General features: G+C 49.5%; 1 protein-coding gene across 4 annotated transcripts in view; it reads left to right on the forward strand.

Moving 5' to 3' along the window:
* LOC126536319 (uncharacterized) overlaps window positions 1–18273 on the forward strand; it is a 118163-nt gene that overhangs the window by 28875 nt on the left and 71015 nt on the right. For 2 of the 4 annotated variants that reach the window (XM_050183238.3, XM_072287869.1), the window contains one exon: window positions 15654–15754. The gene's annotated coding sequence lies outside the window, so the exon portion shown is untranslated. Of the gene's footprint in view, window positions 1–13598; window positions 13688–13718; window positions 14281–15653; window positions 15755–18273 lie in introns of those variants that run through there. The other 2 variants (XM_050183237.3, XM_050183236.3) reach the window with 2 other exon arrangements.

Consider the following 18273-nt stretch of genomic DNA (forward strand, 5'->3'; position numbering starts at 1 on the left):
TGTATGTAAACACTAGCATGCAGCACGCATACCGATTCTTGATCGAGCCACAATCGCAAAGTCATCGAACCATAGTCTGAATATTGCACATATAATCCCCCTGGCCATCTCGATCTGGATGTGTATGATAAGCAACTTCCATGACTGTACATCGCAGCACTGTATGAGCGCGCTTTGAAACGCGCTACTTATGTTCGCGATCGTGTATCAACACGCAAAAAACCACCGAGCTTTAGACAAGCAGCGGCAAGGTGCTTGACATCGTGCAATTAATTGCACCCGTGTTTACAATCTAATGAGAAGTTAGTGCTTCGGCATTCTTCCAGCAGCAATTTCCCAGTGACACTTTCGCGCGTTTTTTTTCTCCTGTCATTGCAACGTGCAGCTACATGAAAAAACATACGTACCAGCTAATATTTCAAATGCGCGAGAATGTGCACACATCGTTCTCGCTGTTGGCACACTCAACATCGTCGTTGCCTCCATCGTTTTCTGTATCGGCTGTCGGTTCGAACATGTAAGGCGAAAAGACAAGCTGTCCGAGACAGCGAGAACGTTCCATAATGCTTACAACTCATCTGTGAAGCCAGACCAGAACAGCGTGCTACCACAGAACACCTATACACGCTCTGAAATGGCGGCGCCGTCCGGTGATCCTCGTGAATGACGTCACAGCGGTCCCGACCAATCACGGGCAACAGCGTCGTTCGCGCGATGCCCTGAGGCGCTGGTGCGCGTTTTCTTGCAAAAAACAGCCGCTTTCGTTCGTTTCCGCCCTTTTTAAACTAGATATTCGTGTTCAATGGACTAAATACTGTAGAATGCCGCAGGAAACTCATTTTTTTTTTTCGAAAAGTGTTTCAGCTTCCCTTTAACATAAAACGTGAACAATGGACGCAGAGGGCATCCTTGCTCCAGCCGTTGCAACTGCTATATACATGGCGTGCCACCTGTTGTCATAATATGCAACTGCAATAGAAAGTATGCTCGTATCGACGCTACGCGGCGCGCATCTCACATCGCGTGACAAGTGGCACAATACCATACTAATGGGGATGATGATTTATTGGCCTCCCCTTTCAAACGGGGCGGTGATATAGGCACCTAGCCAGCTTGATTTAGTCATGTATGCAATACATGTTTTTAGAGCGCAGCTCGTAGGCGCCCGTTCCTGCGTTGAGCGTCGGCACGCCTCGGCGTCCTTCGTAAACGAGTGAACGCGCACAGCGAAGGATGAAAGAGCAGGTCATCAAAGACAGCGATAGCGAAGAGAGCGAGAGGAGGAAAGCGGAGGAGGAGGGTATGGCGAAAGCGTGAAAAGAAAAGCGTAGTAGCGCGCAAGACGGGCTCTGCGGAGACGATGGCTACGAGATGGCGCCAGAGTAGCGCGCGTCAGACATGGAAACAAAGCGCTGCATGAGCGTAGGTCCGTCTGCGGCGGCTGCTGTGAATCGCGCCCACGCCTCACCCACGCGCTGCCTGTCGCGATCTCCCGATTGCCGAGGCAGTCGGGCTGTATACATAGCTCTGTTTGCAACGTGTCGCACGAGACAGATTGTCCGCGCCAGCCAGTACATCGCGAGATGAAAACAAGTATAGAGCTGCGCTCAAATTTCGCATTAAGAAGCATCGTAATAGTGGGCGATTTTTTTTTTCATTCTAGCGTTCTTGTATACATCTCCTTAATCTTCTTTTTCTTCCTCAAACCTTCTTTTTTTACCTTATACCGCTATCGATGCACCTTCTACATGGCGTGCCACCTGGTGTAATAATATTGTTGCGTGTGGAAAGACACAGACAGAAGAGGCTATTTACAGGCTATTTACACTGGAGCCAGGCAGCCAGGCCGACATTCGCTCGCGCCAAGCGCACCGACCAAATTCATCGTCGTTCTCGCGGCGGCTCGTTTCTTGAGCATCGCTCGATGATATCGTAATACTACCCCCCCCCCCCCCCGCAGGCGGCAAAAGCACCGTCACGGTGCTGTTAAATATCCAAGGTGCGCGGAGAGTTGTAGGGCTTGAGTCGGGCGACGTGGACAATGTCACTGGTTGTCACAGCGGAGGACGTAGTGGGCGTGGCTAGAACGATGTCATAGGTGACATCGGTCACTTTGCGGAGCACGCGATATGGACTTGTGTAATAAGAAAGGAGTTTTTCACATAGGCCAACTTTACGTGAAGGTGACCAAAGCAACACGAGGCTGCCAGGCACAAAATGGACATCACGGTGACGGAGGTCGTAGCGTTGCTTCTGCTTGTCTTGAGACACTTGCAGACGAGCGCGCGCAAGTTGGCGAGCGTGGTCAGCATGGGCGTATCATCACGGGCATAATCGCTAGTTGAAGCTGTGGCGGACGGAAGCACAGTGTCCAGTGGTAGCGTTGGTTCGCGGCCATACAAGAGGTAAAACGGAGAAAAGCCAGCAGTTTCGAGACGGGAAGAGCTTACGCAAAGGTAATGTAAGGTAGAGCCAGGTCCCAGTCACGGTGGTCGTCGGAAACGTATTTGGATAGCATGTCTGTAAGGGTGCGGTTCAAGTTCTCAGTGAGGCCGTTCGTTTGGGGATGGTAGGAGGTGGTAAACTTATGCCGTATTGAGCAGGCGCGCATGATGTCGTCGATGACTTTTGCCAAAAACGTACGGCCACGGTCTGTTAACAATTGACGCGGAGCACCATGCATCAAAATAATATCATGTAGGAGGAAGTCCGCAACATCAGTTGGTCGGAAGAGCATGGGTTATGGCGTAGCGCGTCGCGTAGTCCACCGCGACTGCAACCCACTTGTTCCCTGATGTAGATTCCGGAAATGGGCCGAGAAGGTCTAAGCCGACATGATGAAAGGGCTCGGCAGGAATGTCGAGCAGCTGCAGGTAACCAGCGGGGAGCTGGGAAGGCTTCTTGCGTCGTTGGCAAAGTTCACAAGCGGCGACGTAACGTCGTACGGAACGGGCAAGGCCCGGCCAGAAAAAACGGCGACGTACACGATCATAGGTCCAAGATACGCCGAGATGTCCTGCCGTTGGGGCGTCGTGGAGCTCTTCTATAACAATTTGCCGGTGGCTAAAACGACATTTGGACGAGTTAAGTTGCAGCTTCGCCTTTCGAAATACATCAAGTATAGTTGTGAGACGTTCAAGGTGAGTGTCGAACGGTGGCGAGAAGACGATGACGTCGTCGAGGTAACAGAGGCATGTGGACCATTTGAAACCTTGGAGCAAGAAGTCCATCGTACGCTCGAAGGTGGCAGGGGCGTTGCATAATCCAAACGGCATTACTTTAAATTGGTATGGCCATCAGGTGTGATGAACGCGGTTTTTTCTCTGTCCATATCGTCAACAGCAATCTGCCAGTATCCCGAAGATCAATAGACGAGAAATAGCTGGAACCGTGCAGGCAGTCAAGGGCGTCATCTATACGTGGTAGCGGGTATACGTCCTTCTTAGTAATGTTGTTCAGATGACGGTAGTCTACACAGAAGCTCCACGTGCCGTCCTTCTTAACCAACACCACAGGTGACGCCCAGGGACTCGAGGAAGGCTCAATGATGTTTTTATCGAGCATTTTGTTGACTTCGTTTTGAATGACTCGGCGTTCCGACGCAGAAACACGATACGGTCGTCGGTGAATAGGCGTAGCGTCGCCAGTAAGAATCCGATGCTCGACCGTGAGCGTCTGTCCTAAAAGGCGATCGTCGATGTCGAAAATATCTCGGTAGGACGATAATACTTGGCAAAGCTCTTCAGCTTGCGCCGAGGACAGGTCCGTCGCAACCATTTTCTTTATATTGGGATCGGCACCCGAGGCTGGCGCAAGGGTCCTGCTAAGCTCGCGAGCACCATCGGTCGGTAACGCTGCCACGCTACTCTTGCCATTACAGGCATGGCAGGTCCACTCTTGTTTTTTCGGTGCTCACGAGAGTTTCGACGGGAAGTCAGGGCGCAGGCTCCTTTTCCAAGCGTTTCACCCCTGAAGAAAGCCGAACGCCAGGCCGGGGAACGCCTGCACCCATTTGAGAATCAGTGGGTGCCCGGCGGCGGTGGGAATCGAACCCACAGCTTCCCCACCCGAGGCGGGCGCTCTGCAACTAGGCCACGGCTACGGTGGAAACTTGAACAAGCTAAGAGCCGCCGTATCACACACCACATCACGCGGCTATCCAGCACCTCCACCAGAATTTTGCGTGTGGAAAGACACAGACAGAAGAGTCTATTTACAGGCTATTTACACTGGAGTCAGGCAGCCAGGCCGACACTCGCTCGCGCCAAGCGCACCGACTAACTTCATCGTCGTTCTCACGGCGGCTCATTTCTTGAGCATCGCTCGATGATATCGTAATAATACGGAAATGCAATGCAAAGGGTGCACGTATCGACTCTACGCGGCGCGCATGTCACATTGTGTGTCTCCTCACGCACTATTACGCGTTTATAGGGCATGTTTCCGCTGCAAGCTAGCAAGTCCTGGGGTGGCTCAGTAGCAGAGTAGCTGACTCCCACACAGCGGGCCCCGGCTCGATCCTGGGTATTTTTTTTTTTCTCATTCCCGGAGATAGCTGCGACGGACACCGGCGGCGGCGGCAGGCAACATCGCCAACCGAAACGAACGACAATTAAATGAGCCCATAACAGCTTACGCTGTATAAAAAAAACGGTGCCAAAATGAACTAATCTAAATATCTTATTTCTCACAGTAGTCTGTAGTGTATCTCTGCTTCTTGAAGCACGACTCAACCGGCATGCCGCAATGAGCGCTGTCACATTTAAACGCTTCCTTAGTGTTGGGAAGAAAGAAAAAGTACTTCCGAAAGTTCTGAAAAGTAAAGTACAAGTAATATTGGCCTCGAGCTCCAGCACTGGAAAAGCTGGCGCCACCGTCGGCGTGACGTGCTAGGAGGGATCACGTGGACATAGCGGCCGCGTCGGCTGCTTCTGGTGCGCCGAAGCGAGCTGAAAACGAGTTTAAATTCCCTCGTACGCAGCGGTTTTCATTTAGTGGCGAAATTTTCCCGCTTCGAGTGTCTTCTTTACAACGTTTGAAAGCACTAGAATAGGTAGTGGCTGCCTTTGAAGGCGCGCAACATGGTAGGCTACTGCTCGGTGCCGCAGGGCCGGACGCACGTAACGGAGGCCGGTGTCAGCCTTATTCACACGTAGCCGCAGGACAAGAAGCTGTGTGAAGCTTGGCTCGCGAAACATAAAACCGGCAAACAGTCATCGGCTACAACTCGGGTATGCTGCAAGCACAGACGCGAGGAAGATTTCTGCTACGGCGCCCGGTCTGCGATGTTCTGAAAGCGCGCACTGAGACGCTCGCCCCAGTCCGCTGCCCGACTAATGTCATGAGGGTTTGGTCTATGAACTTGTCGATACTATAGATACTGGCAAGTTCAGTGGAGTGGAAAGGCAGCGGTAAGAAGCACATTTAAAGAAAGCATGGCATATGGTCATGTTTGTGTTATGAATTAATGCAATGGATTACAAAAAAGGAGCAGCGGGAAATTGCACGCTGAGAACGCCGATAAACATACAGTGCGACGCAACTCGAGAAATAGTATTGAAAGACCAAAGAATTTAGAAGAAAAAAAAAAGATTGAATCGTCGCGACGGCACATCACAGTCTCCGTAGGCGTCGAAGTCTCTACAATGAAATTATTTTTGAACAGCTCTGATAACGCCCACGCAACAATAGTTGGTTGTATACTGTCAAATGCTCATATTCTGCGGCCTAAAGCTCATGGCACGGTGCGAAAACGCGCGCGCGGAGAAAGCGAAACAGTGCGCGGACAACCATGCAGACGCGCAGTCGGTCGCTGCGAATCTGCGCGATCGCTGCATTGAGGCTTCATTCTATTACGCTTCATTTAGTTATACAAACACTATAAGAACATATTTCACATAGTTTGCTCTCAGCGTTTACCTACCTTTCACGCAAGTAGCCGGTTCGGGAGACTACATCGCGGTGACCGCGCGCAGTGGCGTTCACTGTACGTATTTGGTAAAGAGATAGCGGCTGTAAGCGATTGTGTGCTTTCAGTTTGCCCAAGATTATTATTTAGACAGTAAGAAACTTCTCTCGTTTCGAAAGTACTTACAGAAATGTCCGGGAGAGCTCGCGCGTGGTGTTTTTAGTGAGCGCTGACAGCAAAACCTATGAGGAGCGCGCCACGTGATCCTTCATACTACGCCAGCGAGGCGCTTCCGATAGAGGGCGACTCCGTAACTCCTCGCCGCCAATAGCTGCACACTTACGGAAACCGTAGGGCCGTCTTCTGAATTTGTGCCTTCAAACCACCACGCGCATGATGGGAACACGGCAGGAGACCAATTAACCGAAGCGGCGTATTTTCACGTTCGCACTAACCAAGTTTTTATTCCATAGCAATGTATGGTTTCTCACCGGGACATTCCAGAACAATCGTATCACGCGTGAAATCGAATTAACCGAGCACGAATTAACGACAGTCGATTGTACATCGCCATATAAATGCAACAATTCGTCATGATGATTGCATACGTGTGCAGAGGCTTTCTTCCTGCGTCCATAAAACCGTGACTGCGTGGAAGCTAAGATAGGTGTCACTTGCTGTAATATGCAACTACGATACAAAGTATGCGCCTATCGACGCTACACGGCGCGCATCTCACATCGCGTGATAAGTGGAAAAATACGATGCTAATGGTGATGATGATGATGATTTATTGGCCTCGCCTCTCAAACGGGGCGGTGACATAGTCGCCTAGCCAGCTTGATTTAATCAGGATGCAATACGTGTTTTTAGAGCGCAGCTCCTAGGCGGACGTTCCAAGCCACAAGCACGAAGAGTAGACAAATCCGTGTACTAACCGTCATTCCTATGGTATAGCTGAACGATCGCAGCGCCACAGTTTTCTCTGGCGATATTTGTACGAAAACTACGACACCCCGGCGTTAACAGCTTAAATGTGAAAACACCTCACCCGTAAAAGTCGTCGCACGGGTGCACGCTCCTGTTGAGCGAGTGGCTCAGATCTTTGGGGAGGGAGAGGCAGCCGCGCGGGCAGGACCCGACGGGCGTCACGAGCACGACGGGCACAGTGAACAGCGTCGCCGACGTGGCCACGACCAGGGTCGCAACGAACGAGGTGTAGCGCAGCCAGTGGCCCGTGTGCGATGTGTCCTCCTCGGGCGACGACCGCTCTTGGGCCGGCCCGCTGGCTGCCGCCGTGTCCGGACTTCGGCGCCGCTCAGCGTCCTGCGCCGCTCGTCCCAGCGGCATCCAGCCGCCGCCGGCTACTTCTTGGTTGTAGCCGAACGTGGGTGAAGATCCCGACAAGAGGACAGAATCCATGGCAGCACGACGTTGATTGGCGGTTCTTGTAGAACAGAATTGGTTCGTTCGTTGGTCAGAGCAAGAGTTCGACTGAGCTGCACTCGCTTCGCCTCTTCTTCTTCTGCTCGTGCTGGCTCGCGACCAACCGTCACGCGTACAGGCACCGCGTTCCCGAACTACATGGTGAAGATGGTGATTTTTCAGGCTATGGCACGTGCCCACAACAGGGGGGATTAAACCACACAGCATAAACGCCATCGGCTGGTTCTCTCCTTTTGCGTCGGAAGCGGGAGGCACGTTTAAAATAAAATTAGATTAAATGCAGAAATACAACGCAATATAAGAGTTAAGGAATGTAAGTAGAAGAGGGATCGTGCAGGATTGACTGAAGATCAATGAAACAACTCACGTAATTAGCGTGAGAAATTTTAAAGAAAGGCGAAGAAGAATGTCAAATTATTGCACGCATCTTCTAGTGCTGCCAATGAAATTTCATATAGCGAGGCAAACATTCCTGTAGCCCAGAGCCGATGCCCCGACAAAAAAAAAATCATTTAGAACCAGATGAGGATGTAGGTCCTAGGGGATACTGGCGCTGACCCACTCTGGAGGAGTGGCCAAGAATAGGGTAGGTCAAAGTGAAGTACAAAACACGAGGACAAGATTTTGTAAATTGTAACTTAGAATCGAAAGATACAGGTTGGAGAGACAGCGGGATCTTATGAAGACGAAAAAAATTTTTTAGAACTGACGCAACTATCCCATGGGAACCGAAACCGGAACTAGCTTGTATATAGAAAGAAGTGTGAATGAAATAATTATGGGGTTTTACGTGCCAAAACCACGATATGATTATGAGGCACGCTGAAGCGCAAGACCCCGGAATAATTTTTACCACTGGAGGGTTCTCTAACTTGCACCCAATGCACGGTACACCTTATACAGTAACAGGTATACAGGCAGATGCAAGGGCACAGATTGCATACATTCATAGGGAATAAAGCGCGAATAATCAGCCGTGGTGTCGCCATATTATTCCATGCAGTGCTTTACAAAGCGGCAAAATGAAAGAACACACTGTGCGTAGATGGTGGGAGACAAAAGGCTCGGTGCATCCCATCCTAAGGCTACGTGTCGCTTCAGAAAGGAAGAAAGAGAACGATGAAGGTACATAATTTCATGGAAGCCGCAACAAAGCAATAAAATTACGGGTTTTAGTCCGATACGTGAACATCAAACTGTGAATTATGATGGCAGGAACTAAGTTCCGGCAAAGACACTTCATCTTGCAATGTTATATTCCCGCTCAGCTGCAGGGGGAAGACGGGAACTGTACAGTTTGCAAGGCTAACTTCTAATGCACAAATAGGTGAGCCTTACCAAAGCTCCTTCTTACAGCTCGGATTGCAACCGCGCAAATCCTGCTTACGTGCATAAGGCAGGGTCGACGTACTTGCGTGCTCTTGAACGAGATACCACTGGTAAACAGTCATGCCATGGATTAAATTGAAGCCGCTTCGTTTGCATTCAGGCAGAATGAGCTCGCAAAAGCGAACAATTGCATACATATGCGTATCTTTGCATCCGTGCGAGTCGTGAAACCATTGAATTTGAATGGCTAGATAGTGCTTTGCGGTACGATACTGCTACTCGCCGGGCGCGACTGCTCAAATGTGCATTTTTGTCCACCCCGTTTCTGTCGGCTGTATGTGGTATCGGTAGCCAATAGCAACAGGCCTAGTTGTATGCGCTTCTTCTGGCTGCGGCCAGTGGTATACTGGCAACCAGTGTATCATCTGTAGGTATCATCCGTTTCAGACCGCAGCCCAAAAGCCGATACCACTGCCTGGTTGAGACAAGTGACCATGGATTTATTGTCCTTTGTTGATTTGAATGTCCCAAAGCCACACTTTGGCAATGTGTTACCATGTGGCGGGTAGCTATCGGTTAACTGTTATACTGTGCTTCAACGTTCTAACGTATCTGACAATTTTATTCTTCGAGTGTTTCAGCGGCGCCTGGGGACGTTACTCTTCATAAGGTGGTCGTTGCGCAAGAGTTCCGCGAAGATTTTTAAATTTGCACGCAAACAGGCAGGCGGTGGCTGTATTTTTTTACCCACGTGATAATCAACATATAGTCTTTATGCACATCCCGTGAACGCGGATGCATAGCTTCCAAGTTTCGAGGAGTCCTCGATCGTCAACCTGCGAAGTGCTGAACACGCGGCGGTGTTCGGAGCACCTCGCGTGTACCTCTATTTTGGTCTAGACAGCCAATAGCGTACCGGTCAGAAATAACTTGTTGCCTTGCTCTGAATTTCCTTCTCCACGACGCTAAGTACACCTCGCCGAAGCGCACTTCTTCGATCCGAAGTTTAGAACACTTTAAGGTCGCTCCCCAGGCTCAGAGAACTGAGACAACGATGCAGTAAACTGATCCAGACCGCAAGACAAAAATACACCATGGTGGACTTGTCTATCGTTTCACAAGCGTCTTCTGAACGTGGAGACGACATTTGAGCATAGGTTTGAATGCAAACATTGTTACTCGGCCCTTGAAAATAAAGACCGGATTGCTATTATTTTGCATTTGATGAACTTAACGATGAATTCGATAGTTGGTTGTTTAACCTCGAATATGGTATACGTTCCCACAACTGGGTTGTTAATTTACCACCTTCTTCTTCTTCTGCTTCAATCGCATATATGGCTGAAGAAAAATTAGGGTATTGCATTTTTGTTAAACGTACACCCTGTCGCAAGAAAAAAAACAAGAACGAAGGCCAGTCGGCCATATTGGTCGGCTGACCTTTAACTCTTTGCGACAGGCTGTGCATCTCGCATCGTAAGCATCGTAGCTTCGTAATTTCGTTACTACGACGCGAGACGTGCAGCCTATACACAGCCAGATGCATCTTGATCAATGCACAGGTACATCGAGATGCACAGCCAATCACAGCCTGCACATGCAGCGAGATGCATGTAACTTCGTTACGACAAGGGCTAGTCGACCGTTAGTCGGCTGGCCTTAACTTTTTGCGATAAGGTACGCATCTCACATTGTAACTTCATTCACTTTTCAGAAACACTAATCGCCAATTAGTGCCGCGTGCTTGAAAACTTTGCATGCGCCGCCCACAGGACGAAGATGACGATCGCGAGGAAGCGCGAATGCGATCCCCCCAAAAAGTTCCCGCTGAGAGAAACAGAACTTGGTTGTGGAAGGACCATGGTACTTCCACTGTTCCGTGCTGAAACAAACTTGGGCCATGCAGCTATAGCCATAAAGAGGCTTCCAGTGGCCTCAGACAAACAACCGTGACAGCAGTGTCTTCTTGAGCGGAAGAGAAGATGAGGGAGATGAAGAAAGGCGACGAAGACGAAGCCAGCGTCTATAAAAGCGCGCCCACATTGGTCATTAGCACCAGCTGCCCGGGGGGCGCGGCCGGGACCTGATGGAGGCCACGTTGGCAAGTATGTCTTTCTACACGCAAGCTACCTTCTGTAACGTCTGCACGAATTTCACTTCATTTAAGTGCCTGTGAAGTTTCATCGCAAGCTCTTCCGCGATTCCCACGCAAGCATGTCAAAACCCGATCGAACAAATCGACCCTTCGTACTTCGTGCAAGCCTTGGCGCAGCGAACGCTGTCCCGGACGACGCCTGCTGGAGAATGGACGGTCCTCGCGGAACCAGCCCCGAGCGTTCATGGGAGTTCTTTCTCTAAGAGGAGGCCCCGAAGACGAGCCACACAGCGGCTTCAGGTGGGCTCCCCTCGTTCGCTTCTGACATAGCTTCTCAATTACAAGGGTGCCACAACGCCAACCACCGCAAGAGGATTTCTCCGCGGTCCTCCTACGACCCGCTGACCAAGGCGAGCTTGAAGCACAATCCTGATAAACGGACTAACCGTGTGCAACCTGCTTGACGATCCTAGACGCTGTCAGGTCTCCTGGAACTTGTCAGGGGCGTTGAAGGGGGAGGCCCCGAAGGCGAGCCTAGCAGTGGCTTCACAATGGCTCCGCTCGTCCGCTTCTGTTTATGGCCGCATTCCAAGGGCGCTGCAACACAAAAGAGCCGCAGCAGTTGAGCCGATTAAATCGGCTGTTACCTGCCCATAGCAACGACTGCCCCGTGGCGCCTGAGTCGCCGTCGGGGAGCGAGGTGGGATCCTCTTGCACAGCCACGGCAGTCCCGTGTTCTACCACACGCCATCGATTTCGAGATCTTCATTGCAATCACGGTCGTGACGGCCCACTATAGCTGGAAGTCTCCTGGAACCTGTCAGGGGCGTGGAAGGGGGAGGCCCCGAAGACGAGCCTAGCAGTGGCTTCACAATGGCTCCGCTCGTCCGCTTCTGTTCATGGCAGCATTCCAAGGGCGCTGCAATACAAAAGAGCCGCAGCAGTTGAGCCGACCAGTTTGGCTGTTACCTGCCCATAGCAAAGACGGACCTGTGGCGCCACCTCGGCGCTTTCGGGCAGCTACAATGTGGGCTCTCTCGACGTACTTTTGTCGTATTAAAACTGCGCTAGCGAGTTCATTTTCACTGCAGATACGTTCGTGACGGCCCCTACGGCTGGAAGTCTCCTGGAACCTGTCAGGGGCGTGGAAGGGGGAGGCCCCGAAGACGAGCCTAGCAGTGGCTTCACAATGGCTCCGCTCGTCCGCTTCTGTTCATGGCAGCATTCCAAGGGCGCTGCAATACAAAAGAGCCGCAGCAGTTGAGCCGACCAGTTTGGCTGTTACCTGCCCATAGCAAAGACTGACCTGTGGCGCAACCTTGGCGCTTTCGGGCAGCTACAATGTGGGCTCTCTCAACGTGCTTTAGTGAATTCGAACTGCGCTAGCGCGTCTGTTTTCAATGCAGATACGTTCCTGACGGCCCCCTACAGCTGGAAGTCTCCTGGAACCTGTCAGGGGCGTGGAAGGGGGAGGCCCCGAAGACGAGCCTAGCAGTGGCTTCACAATGGCTCCGCTCGTCCGCTTCTGTTTATGGCCGTATTCCAAGGGCGCTGCAATACGAAAGAGCCGCAGCAGTTGAGCCGACCAGTTTGGCTGTTACCTGCCCATAGCAAAGACTAACCTGTGGCGCCTTTATGCGTCGTCAGGCAGCTTCAAGGGGGGTCCTCTAAACGTATCATTTTCATCGGATAATATGTGACTGTATTTCGGATCTTCATTAGAGACCAGTCCTGACGCACCCTTGCAGCTGGAATTCTGCAGGAAAAGCGCTGTCGGGCAGCTGCAAGGGGCTCTCTGGCAGGCCTGCATTCACCAGGACACGGCACCTCTACTGCATAATTTTTATTCAGTGCAGACTCTTGACGGCCCTCCTAAGCTGGAAGTCTCCTGGAACCTTTCAGGGGCGTGGAAGGGGGAGGCCCCGAAGACGAGCCCAGCAGTGGCTTCACAATGGCTCTGCTCGTCCGCTTCTGTTCATGGCAGCATTCCAAGGGCGCTGCAACACAAAAGAGCCGCAGCAGTTGAGCCAACCAGTTTGGCTGTTACCTGCCCATAGCAAAGACGGACCTGTGGCGCTACTCAGCGCTGTCGGACAGCTACAAGGAGGTGCTCTCTCGACGTTCCTGCTCTTTATCCGAACACCTGGTCAAGTTACAACGCGCCTGCCTTGGTCCTCACCGCGCCTCCCGGACAGCTGAATAAAATGTTAAATGCCCGATGTGTGTGTTCGTCTCGCAATGCACCACCTGCTTTCTCTGAAAGCGGCCACAGGTGCTTCCGCTTTTTTCGAGTTCAAAACGAATGAACGTTAACTCCTCAGTTTCGCGCTGTGCGTTGCAGCAACAGGGAAACGATAAAGCTCGTCCACTGGAAGCTTCGGAAAAAAAATCCGTCAGTCCAGTTAGTCAGCTGTAGTTTTGGAAAGGAAATCCGTCAGCACCTGATATAGCAGTGGTTGCAAGTTAAGTAGCAGTAGTGTCCAGTTAGTCAGCTGTAGTTTTGGAAAGGAAATCCGCCAGCACCTGATATAGCAGTGGTTGCAAGTTAAGCAGCAGTGGTTTTGGAAAAAATCCGTCAGCACCACAGCAGTGCTTGCCCACCACAGCAGTGCTTGCCAGGTAGCCAGCAGTTGTTCCGCATTCAAATGCGAAACAAATCAAGTTGGGAAGCAGTGGTTTTGGTTTCGTTTCCAAATGCAAGTTCATAGTTCACGACCAGCACATCAGCAGCCCGCAAAACAAAACTAGTGGCGCCATCTATTGACGAGCAACCCATCACATCCGGGTTTTTCAGCGAGGGTTGCTGGGAAGGACTAAAGTTATGGACAATAATGGCTGCCATGTCGGCAAGCAATGAATATCGAGCTCCGCATAAAGAATTCTGTCGCAACATTGCCATGCGCTGTTTGGTAATCATTTATCAGTTTCTCTCGCAGCGTTATGTGCTCGCGTGGATGTTTGTGCTGCTAACCAGTGCTCTTTCTGTGGTGCTATATCGGGTGCTGACGGATCTCTTGTCCGAAGCTGCCGTTGGATGAGGTGCCGGGAGCTCCTGCGTGTTTGTCGTTTCCCTGTTGTTGCATCCTACAGCGCGAAACATCGGCCAAGATCTGCTCTCGGACGCATTCTGTAACTACAGCCTTGCCATTTCTCATTGAACACGAGGATCTGGTTGGCCGAACGTCAGCAGAAAAACTCCTTACTTTGCTTGCCGTGTCCACGATAAGCCTAACAAGCAGAAACTTCAACTCGCAACTTGACTCGCCACGGACGTCTCACGTCCGATGTCTGCAGCTGTTTCAACCTTGGTGCGCTATTCCGACAGTGGTTCCCGCTCTACTACAGCGCACGAGTTGGCAGACGTATATTTAACCTGTCGTGCTTCGACCGTCGTTTCCCACCTTTTTTAGATATTTGCATTGCTTGGGAAAAGAGTGCTCTGCGTTGGGTCCGTTTAGGGAGCATTTTTGCGCCCCGTGAACTGTTTCGCCACTGCGATCAGGTATGTAATGACGCTGCGTTCCATGCGATCTTCTAATAGCAGCGTTGAGACTGTTCTATCATGTGCAGCACCGAACCAGTTTCCAGCATGTCTCCTCCGCGACATCGCATTGGGATCTTCTTGTCTTTACGGCACTACTACTCGCGGCATCGCTTCGCGCATGAGTTGCTGGTGGTCAACGCCACTGCCTTGCTGAAAATCGGCTAGTCGGCGACGCCGTCGTGAACCAGCAGATCGTCAAAGCAGCGTGCGCGACACGTCAGTTCGCTGCTTCGCATGGCGTGCTCATCGTCGGGAGCCGTTATCGCGATCGAACCGCGATTATTCAAGTCGCTCGGCGTATTGACCCAACAGCGGCTTTTCATCATTAACTCGAGATAGCCGAATCGTGATCCTGTTTAGCGTGGTTAGCCACTGTGGAGGTAGAGCTTTGACTAGTCACCTGTTAAGGTCAGTGGCGTGATCGCTGAGCGTGCTTACGTGCTAGTGCAGTGGACTCCGTTCGTTGTTTTGAACTGATCTGTGGGCTTTAATTAGTTCGAGATTTCCCTGCAAAACACGTCGTCACTGATCTCGTAGCCGTTGTATAAGCTCTGCATACAGCGTGTTTAATCATCCTACCGCTAAGGTGATGCGGTCGTTATATAAAGTTTTCTTCGCCGAAAACTGTATATCGTCTAATCGCATGCCCTATCTTGATGCGGAAGATTAGACGAAAAAGTCGACTCTCGCACTGCACAAAACTACACTGCAGTTTGTGCAACTCGTCTAACTTTTTTTTTTTTTCATGTGGCAAACGTTGCACACTTGAGCCAAATGCCACTGAGTATCCATAGGCTTTGGTAACCTCACATGATCTGTTCTGATATTTATGCTCCACAATTTCTCCACGCAATGTTGTGAGTGCTTATATCCTTATTGCTCAATTAAAACACCTGAGATGAGCATATATGTTGTATTGTGTAAAGGTTATGTATTTTTATACCTGGGCAGCACACTGGTTATCTTTGCTTTTATGTTTATATTAATAAGGATGGTTTGCTACAATACACACTTGGCTAAAAGCTTGTAGAAGTTAACGGCATGCCTGTTGTATACAGTCCTGTATAAACAAAACTCTGCATCTTTTTAGCAGCCACAAACTTATGTGAAAGCTGCATTTAGGTTTCACAAGCTGCAAGGGTTTTGTCACAACCCACATTAAATAAATTAAGCTGTTAGCAGTACTTTTTAGATGGTACCTAAGGCATTCATGACCTTTACTCTGGCCACCTTTTTACTTTTTAATGTCTCTCTTTAACAAAGGCCACACGGAATGTAAGTGTGCTTTGCTGTTGTGTGAATGTTACAATGTTCCCTTATTTTTTGTGCAGGCTTGTTCTAGGGACATGGTCTTTGATTCATCTAGTCTGCTTGGCCGTTGACTGCTGCTGTGCTGCTGAGATCAGCTAGGTTTCGTTGGCTGGTTCTCCAAGTGAGTGCACTCTGCTTTTTGCATCGTAAACAGGTGTTGTGCTGTGCTGCATTGAACTGGGATATTTTGGAATTTCCTGAGTTTTGTAAGCATAACTTGACCTGTCAACCCGCCGTGGTTGCTTAGTGGCTATGGTGTTGGGCTGCTAAGCACGAGGTCGCGGGATCGAATCCCCGTCACAGTGGCCGCATTTTCGACGTGGGCGAAATGCGAAAGCACTCGTGTACTTAGATTTAGGTGCACGTTAAGAAACCTCAGGTGGTCAAAATTTCTGGAGTCCCCCACTACGACGCGCCTCTTAATCAGAAAGTGGTTTTGGCATGTAAAACCCCTTAATTTTTTTAGCCTTACCTGTCATGGAACGGCCTCAGCAGCCCTTGTTTTGTTGAACACTAGATAGTTTTAAGACAGTGCTTATGCCATTTATGAGGATGCAGGCAACATAGCTATGACCCCACTGCACACGTGTTGTCAAGGATGTATTGTGGTTCCTGTATGGAGGCAGAAGCACCAGTTTTATACTCTTTTTGCCCCCTATGGCTTTGCAGTGAATACACAATTCCTTTTGAAACACTGCACCAGCTAGCCTGCTACCTACTATTTCTGTCCTTATTGCTTTGCACTGAAAACACAATGCATTTTGAAACATTGCACCAGCTAGCTTGCTCACTTTTTTGTCAAGATTCCCTAGGAGGCTGTTGTTAGAGTGTTCCATGTTGGTCAAAGCACAGTGAACTCAAGTGCTTTGTCATTACCTCATAAACAGAAACAAGAGTGCTTTCATTTCTTCTTAGGCCTGACAGCATCAAAGCAGGCAAGTTGTCCCGAAAGTTGCAGCGCACCACTGCTGATTCATTGTCCTTGAAATGAACTAAAACCAAGCTAAAGCCTATTAATATTATACGCAAGTGTGCGGAAGAGCAAGCAGGTACAGGGAGTTCAAATGGAAGCTGGTGCCTTGCGTGCTGCCATGCTGTCATATTAGCTACACAAGCTACCAAAGGTCACAATGCTAAATCCAAAAGCAAGCTTACATACGTTACCTGCAAATCTCCATTGCTTTCTCATCATCTTTGCTTGCACCCTCTCTTTTTGTTCCCCTAACCCAACTCTGAGTTGCAGGCTAGAACATAGTTCAGGCTAACCTCTCAGCTTTTCTCTCAATAAATCTCTCTATCACGCTCTTCGTTGCCTTCTGTCCCACTACAGTTAAAGCTCAATCTAACAAAACTTGATTTTGCAAAGTTCCCTACCTAACAGAGAAATTTCCATTCCCCTGCAGGTACCGATAGGGTTCAATATCGTCATGAACCCGAATGAACAAATCTAACTTGTCCAAACTCGATTTAATGAAGTTTTTTCTTCACAGACGGGCTTTTCTTCGAGCATGTGCTCTAGAGCTATCACGTTAACACATCTAGGCGCCGTGGTCACAGCCCTAGCTTTATTTTGGCTGCAGAGGCTGCACGCCGCACCCATGCACGAAACAGCGGACTCAACACCGCCTCGATATTGGGCGGCAGTGGTTGCTTTTGTTATTTCATGGTTTATGCAATAGATTGATGGATTAGTGACAAGTACAATGCCGCAGTAGCTTTTGCATGTCGCTACGTTACAATTTTATATTTTGAAGGACCGAAAAATTCATTTCTCAATTATACGAACTTCTCGATTTAACAAAATAATTCATACATGGTCATCACTTTGTTAAACGAGTTTCAACTGCAATTTATATAATTCACAACGGCCTTTTATATGCCTACTAATGCTGCCTGCTAATGTTACTACAGTCAAGTGCCTCTGCAATGAAATGACCTGCATAACGAAGGAATAATTATGCACCCGTTGTACTGTGAGCTCTGCAGTGAGCGACCTTTACAACGAAGTGACCTGTATAACGTAGGACCTCAAAGGCCCAAAGCACTTCTATATAAATTCGTTCATCTGTACTTCTACTTTCTAGTAAGACTACTAAAGCAGTCTACCTGCCAAGTCTCCAAATGTTTGACGACTGTTTGATGACGAATGACGTCCGAATGACGACTGTTTGGTCAAGCCTGATAAAAAATAAATTCAATTTTCTAAAAGGTACAGCTCGTCGTTCGCCGACTCCACAATCGGGTGGCTTCTGATAGTGATAGGACAACATAAGGTACTTGCTTTGAGTAATACTGGTGTCACACGTACACTTCTGATTGCGATCGGGGCCAATCTGGATCGGATTTCCTGATCACGATCAACAGTGGTTGCTGCTGCACAGTAAAATGATCTGGATTGAGTTATTATCGTCTGCTGATCGTCGGCAACTCTCAGAACTACATAATGCCTTAGCTTCAAATTCAGGTTTGCAAATTTGGTTAAATTTGGATAATACTTCAATTTTACAGCTTACTATTGCAGGTAATAAGGTGTTTAAATGTTTTTTATTGAGTTGCCCTCACTTTTTGTTTTTAGCATTTTCAGAATACTGCTCTAGATGGCACAGATGTCAGCCAGCATTCATGATTGAGATAACGATT

The sequence above is a fragment of the Dermacentor andersoni genome, chromosome 4 (genome assembly GCF_023375885.2).
Source record: "Dermacentor andersoni chromosome 4, qqDerAnde1_hic_scaffold, whole genome shotgun sequence".
Taxonomy (NCBI): Eukaryota; Metazoa; Arthropoda; class Arachnida; order Ixodida; family Ixodidae; genus Dermacentor; species Dermacentor andersoni.